The following is a 6,000-nucleotide window of genomic DNA, read 5'->3' on the forward strand; positions in this document are numbered from 1 at the left end:
GCTCACCCATACACACAAGCATAACATACCCCGTGTCTCTATCAGAGCCCCATCACATGAAACGGGCACAGCCCGCTCTAATATCAGAGAACATAAACACGCCCACGAGCTCGTGCGCGTGTCCCCTCTCTGCTCGCTCTGTTTCACGGCCCATAGACTCCTCTCTGAGTGCAAATCCCGTTGCCACACACATTCAAAGCGCGCCCACACACTGTGTCCAGCCCGCTATGTGCAGCAATCAGGGCGATATAGCCATTCGGCCACTAGCCGCATGCTCCAAAGCGTGGGAAGCCATTCCAGGCATTTCCCCGTGGGTGCTAAGCATTATAAAGAACGGCTATCTGCTACAGTTTCGCCGCCGCCCGCCTCGTGCGCGCGCGCGGCTCGAATCTACTGTCAGCCCGCTGGCCGCCGGCACGCTCCGCTCAGAAATTGCGACGCTGTTGCAAAAGTAGCCATAGAGAGAGTCCCACCATCTATGACTGAGTCGGGGTTTTACGGCCGTTATTTTCTGGTTCCCAAGAAAGACGGCGGCCTCAGACCGATTTTAGATCTCAGGTCTTTGAACAAAGTGCTCATGAAGAGACCGTTCAAGATGCTCACTACCAGGAAACTCCTCGCGCAGGTGCGCCAGGGGGACTGGTTCATCTCTCTAGACCTGAAAGACGCCTATTTTCAGATCCAGATAAATCCCCGTCACAGGCCATTCTTACGTTTCGCCTTCGAGGGTCATGTTTATCAATACGCCGTTCTCCCGTTCGGCTTATCTCTGGCGCCCCGCACATTTACGAAGTGCATGGATACGGCGCTCGCCCCCCTGCGGAGCCAGGGGCTGCGCATATTGAATTATCTGGACGACTGGCTGATTTTGGCCCAATCACAGACGGAGCTTCTGTCGCACCGCGCAGTTCTCCTCGACCATCTGAAAACGCTGGGCCTCTCTGTCAACTGGACAAAGAGCTCCCTTCAACCCAGTCAATCGATTTCCTTTCTAGGAATAGATTTGAACTCGGTCACGATGACGGCTCGCCTGTCTACACAGCGCGCGCGCAGTGTACAGCGACTGGCCGCCTCGTTTCAGTTGGGCACCCGCTCACCTCTGAAAACTTTTCAGAGGATGCTGGGTTACATGGCCTCAGCCTCCGCTGTGCTTCAGCTGGGCCTTCTGCACATGCGTCCGCTTCAGCTTTGGTTAAACAGCCGTGTACCCCACCGCGCGTGGAACACGGGCCGCCAGCTGATCAGAGTTACGCAGACATGTCTCACGGCGCTGCAGCCATGGACAGTAGCAGAATGGTTTCGACAAGGCGTCACGATGGGGACCTTTTCTCGCCGAAAAGTCATCTCGACAGATGCATCCAACACGGGTTGGGGTGCAGTCTGCGAGGGCTCACCGGCCTTCGGCCATTGGTCGACACAGGAATGCCCCTTACACATAAACTGTCTGGAAATGCTTGCGGTCGAGAACGCGCTTTCGCGCTTCCTCCCGCTCATTCGGGGACACCACGTCCTGATCCGTTCGGACAACATGGCTGTGGTCTCCTATCTCAACCGTCAGGGCGGTGTCAGGTCCAGGAATCTCTTCCTACTGACACACCGCATTTTAGTTTGGTCCCAGAGCCGCCTGCTCTCGCTCAGAGCGACGCATGTGCCGGGCCATCTGAACGACGGCCCAGACATACTGTCCAGGAACCTCATCTCCTCAGGAGAATGGTCCCTGAACACACAAACGGTCCAAATACTGTGGCGGCTATTCGGCAGAGCAGAAGTGGACCTCTTCGCGTCAGAAGAGAACGCTCACTGCCCAAGGAGCGAGGACGCGCTAGCCCAGGAATGGCCTCGCCGCCCGCTCTATGCATTCCCTCCGATCGCTCTGCTACCACAGGTAATTCAGAGGATCAGGGACACACGCCACTCGGTGCTCCTCATAGCCCCGCGTTGGGAGAGTCAGAATTGGGTTCCGGAGCTCACTCAGCTGTCGCAGACAGCCCCGTGGCCCATCCCAGTCAGAGCAGATCTCCTCTCTCAGGCTCGCGGCACGATCTGGCACCCCCATCCACGGCGCTGGGCGCTACATGCATGGGTGATCAACGACTATTCGTTAATTTGCCAGAAGGAGTAAGAAACACTATCATACAGGCTAGAGCACCTTCCACGAGAAGGCTCTATGCGTCTAAATGGTCTGTGTTCTCAAAATGGTGCACCGACAAACATCTGGACCCACGGTCATGCGAGGTGCCGTCTTTGCTTGTTTTCCTTCAAGAGATGCTGGACAAGGGCAGGTCCCCCTCCACTCTCAAGGTTTACGTGGCAGCCGTCGCGGCGTTCTCTGAACCCCGACGCGCTCAGTCCCTGGGCAAAGACGAGTTAGTCATCCGCTTCCTCAGGGGAGCTAAGAGGATGAACCCTCCGCGCCCCCCTTCGGTTCCTATCTGGGATCTTTCTATAGTTCTCGAAGCTATGAAAGCACCCCCGTTCGAACCGCTCGAGTCTGTGGACCTAAAATACCTCTCGCTCAAAACCGTTTTTCTGACGGCTCTGTCCTCAGTAAAACGCGTGGGGGATCTTCACGCGCTCTCATCCAGCGCCGCGTGTCTCGAGTTTGGTCCGAATGATTCTGTTGTCATTCTCAAACCTAGACATGGCTATGTCCCGAAGGCGATTGGTACCCCGTTCAGGGCTCAGATTATTTCCCTATCGGCTCTGCCTTCATCCGATAGTGAGCGCGACGCCAATCTCCTCTGCCCGGTGCGGGCTCTGAGATTGTACACTACGCGCGCTGCCGCGTTCAGACGCGCTGAGCAGCTTTTCGTGTCGTTTGGGGGGCGCACCAAAGGTCTGGCCGCCTCTAAACAGACACTGTCTAGATGGATAGTAGACGCTATCGCCTCTGCTTACGCATCTAAATGCCTGCCCTGCCCTCTGGGCATCAGGGCGCACTCCACTAGAGGCATGGCCTCATCGTGGGCATGGTCCTGTGGAATTTCCATTCATGACATTTGTGTGGCCGCGGGATGGGCCTCCCCGTCCACTTTTGTCAGGTTTTACAACTTGGAAGTTCCCGCCTTGCAGGCAAAATTACTAGCTGTCTAAACGACCAGCTCCCTAAGAAGCTGCATTACGGGGAGTCCCTCACACAACCGGTTCGCCCCTTGTGCTCTCCTTAAATGCTTTTACACTTCATGTGCCCGCTCTGCCGGCCTCTTACATGCTTATGTATACACCTCATGTGCCCGCTCTGCCGGCCTCATAATACATTCACTCCACGTTAAAAATCCCCCGGTATCACCCTGGGATTCATGAGTGGATTCATAGCGCGCACGGCGTTGACCAGGTGTTCCCGCAGCGTAAGCTAGCTTACGCAATACGAGAGAACCTCTCGTAAGAGAACGAATCGGTTACCTAACGTAACCTCGGTTCTCTCTAGAAGAGGGAACGAGTATTGCGTTCCCGGCCGTGCTTGCGCTACTAGCGTTTCGCTTCACGCTGAAATAAATCAACATATAAGCCTGGGAGAGACTGTTATATACACCATAGCCACGCCCATTCTGGCGGGCCATGACGCAATGAGCGCGCGGGCGCCTCTCATTGGAAGCGGGTTCAGCCCCGCTCTCCCATAGGCTTAAGCAGTTCTCTCTGAGCGAACCAATGAGCTGCTAGCTAGCCTGCTCTAGGTCTGCCGCAGAGGAACTGCGTTGTGTATGGATACAAATTATGAAATAATTTTTGGCTTCAATATCTCAGCAAAGATGAATCTTTCCCGCAGCGTACGTTAGCTTACGCAATACTTGTTCCCTCTTCTAGAGAGAACCGAGGTTACGTTAGGTAACCGATTCGTTTTCTCTCATGGGAATAAAATCCACAATCTTGACATAATAGCATCTACCAGTCTCAATTACAATCCCTTGTTCCCACTCTTACACTCTGCTATCCTATAAAAATGAAAACCACCCAAAAATTAAATAAATCTGACAAAAAATAAAACTGTGCATGCCGAAGCAAAAGTATACCCAAATTTAATTCTAAACTGGTGCTCTCTCTCTGCCCTTGATGTTCACATGCAAGAATGTCCAGCACATGCTCCTTTATTACTGAAATTAAATTTATTGATTCTATTCTGTGTACCTGCACTGAGACAATTGCAATGCTTTATTCAATCTTCATTTGTGTCAACATAGGCCGTTCAAATCATTTGTCAATTCTTGTTTTTTTTTCTTCTTCGATTTTTGTCTATATTGTTTAAATACAATACATTTTTGCTTGTTTAAAAAAATATGAATGTGAATGGGAAATATCAAAATTCCAATCTCAGGTATTAAAGGGGTTTAATGGCTGTTGATATGATAAATGTGTTTATTAGGCTACAGTGCTATCTAGAATACTTAATTTTGATTGGCCAAACAACTCGGTGGTCAGATATGGTAGTGGTAAATACAACTCTTATATTTTAACAGTTGATTCATTAATTGATTTTATATACATAGACTACATTATTATTGTCACAGTTTAAGTCCAATGATGAAGAAGGTACAAATAATGACAGTCTTTATTAAACATAAGCCAACAACTCAAAACAGTGAGCCATGCACAAACAATACCGGACCAAGAATGAATGAAATTGAGGAACTTAAATACACATGGTGATGAACAAAAGTAACAGCTGTGATGATTAAATGAAGATCCATGGGAACTCATTGTGGTGAGAAAAGGAGAACAAAAGAACCCAGGAAAACAGGTGATAAACAGACTGATAAATCAGCCCAGTCTCATCCCAAGAAGTCATATGACTGACGCTTTTGACCATACGTCAACATCCGACGTTTTAGGGTACCCTTTAACGTCAGTTAGATGACGCCGACGCTATCTAATCCGAACCCTACCCCAGACCTAAACCTACCCGCGTCATGTAACTGACGCTAAAGGTAAAGTGTCAGTTAGATGACGCCCTAGGATCGTCACCTAACTGACGTTAAAGGGTACCCTAAAACGTCGGATGTTGACGTATGGTCAAAAGCGTCAGTCATATGACGTCACAGGATGAGACTGTGTTAGATAAATACAAAACCAAAACTCTGACAAAAACAAAGCCCTGGTGGAAGGAACCAGGGTGACGATGATGGTGGGAGGAGCCATGATGGAGCTTTGGCTGATGACACCTAGGGTATGGTTAATGGTAAATGGGCTGCATTTATAGCGCTTTCATAGACCCAATGGACACCAAAGCGCTTTACATTTTGCCTCACATTCACCCATTCACTCACTCATTCATACACCGACGGCGGTGTCAGCCATGCAAGGCTGGGGTTAGGTGGGCATCTGGTTAGGTGGAACCGGGGATTGAACCACCAACCTTCTGGTTTGTAGACAACCTACATGAACCACTGAGCCACTGCCGCACCATTAATGGAGATGAAGCCATAGGAAGTGGAGCCTAGGGCGCAGATGGTCCAGGAGACCGAGGCGGTGCCGCAATGACAAGTATCCGGGGTGCAGCCAGCGGAGTCGAGGGATCCACTTGCTTGGACGAAGCTGGTGATTGGAAGACCTGAGGCTTAACCACACAATGGCATGGTGTTAAGGAAGACGTCAAATGGCTGAAGGGAACACGTGGAGGCAGGGCTGACGGACTTGGTGAATAATGCAGTGGAGGTGGGAGATTTATACTTCTGCGTTGAACTTACGCCGTAGCTTCGTCATAGGCTGTGTGTAGCACACGTAGCCTACGACGTACCCTGACGTGCACCTCTCCAAAAATATAACAACACTTATAACAACCCTTAAGTGCTGTGATTGGTCTGCTAAAACCCCTCCCTCGGGTTTCACATGCTCCCTCTGCATGTGTAATTGCACGTCAATTCGGAAAACGACGCAGATGTATAAATGAAAACCAACGCATAGCCTACACGCTCCGGCGTAGGTCCGACGCATAAGTATAAATCAGCCTTAACTCCATCTCCATACAAGACGATGAAACCTGCATAATGCTGGTCAGGGCAGGGC

Source organism: Rhinichthys klamathensis, unplaced genomic scaffold (assembly GCF_029890125.1).
Source record: "Rhinichthys klamathensis goyatoka isolate OS25496 unplaced genomic scaffold, OSU_Roscu_1.1 h1tg000121l_1, whole genome shotgun sequence".
Classification (NCBI taxonomy): Eukaryota; Metazoa; Chordata; class Actinopteri; order Cypriniformes; family Leuciscidae; genus Rhinichthys; species Rhinichthys klamathensis.